Genomic DNA, 990 nt, shown 5'->3' on the forward strand with positions numbered 1-990 from the left:
GGATCTTATTACCAAACTTCCACGCACTAAGAAATGTCATGATGCCATTTGGGTAGTTGTTGATCGTTTTACAAAGTCAGCACATTTCTTGTCAATACGTGAGGATCTATCTGCCGACAAGCTTGCTAAAATCTATGTGGATGAGATTGTATCCCGTCATGGCGTTCCTTTGAACATTATATCTGACAGAGATGCTCGATTCTCATCTCGTTTTTGGAGAACCATGCAATCTGCTATGGGAACCCAACTTAATTTAAGCACAGCTTATCATCCGTAATCAGATGGCCAGTCTGAAAGAACAATCCAGACACTGGAGGATATGCTTAGAGCTTGTGTGATCGATTTTGGTGGTAGTTAGGATTCGTATCTTCCGTTGATTGAATTCCCCTACAACAATAGTTATCACTCCAGCATCAACATGGCTCCTTTCGAGGCTCTTTACAATTGAAAATGTCGTTCACCAGTCTGCTGGAATGAGATCGGTGAAGCTCAGCTTACTGGACCTGAGCTCATTCTAGAGACTACAGATAAGGTTAAGAAAGTTCGCGATAACCTTCAGACAGCTAGAAACCGTCAAAAGAGTTACGCGGATAGACGACGCAAGCCTTTGGAATTTCAAGTCGGTGATCGCGTCTTACTTAAGGTTTCACCTTGGAAAGGTGTGATCAGATTTGGAAAAACAGGAAAACTTGCACCTAGATATGTTGGACCATTCAATATTGTCGAAAGAATCGGAAAGGTGGCCTACAGGCTAGAATTACCTCCTGAACTTGGAAATGTTCATCCAACCTTCCACCTGTCCAATCTCAAAAAGTGCTTAGCTGATGAGACCTCCACATACCACTTGATGAGATTCGTGTTGATAACACGATGCACTTTGTTGAAAAGCCTGTGGAAATTATGGACCGTGAAGTCTAGAAACTCAAACGCAAGCGCATACCAATCGTCAAAGTTTGCTGGGAATCTAAACGTGGACCAGAATTTACTTGG

Source organism: Helianthus annuus, chromosome 5, assembly GCF_002127325.2.
Source record: "Helianthus annuus cultivar XRQ/B chromosome 5, HanXRQr2.0-SUNRISE, whole genome shotgun sequence".
In the NCBI taxonomy this organism is placed as follows: Eukaryota; Viridiplantae; Streptophyta; class Magnoliopsida; order Asterales; family Asteraceae; genus Helianthus; species Helianthus annuus.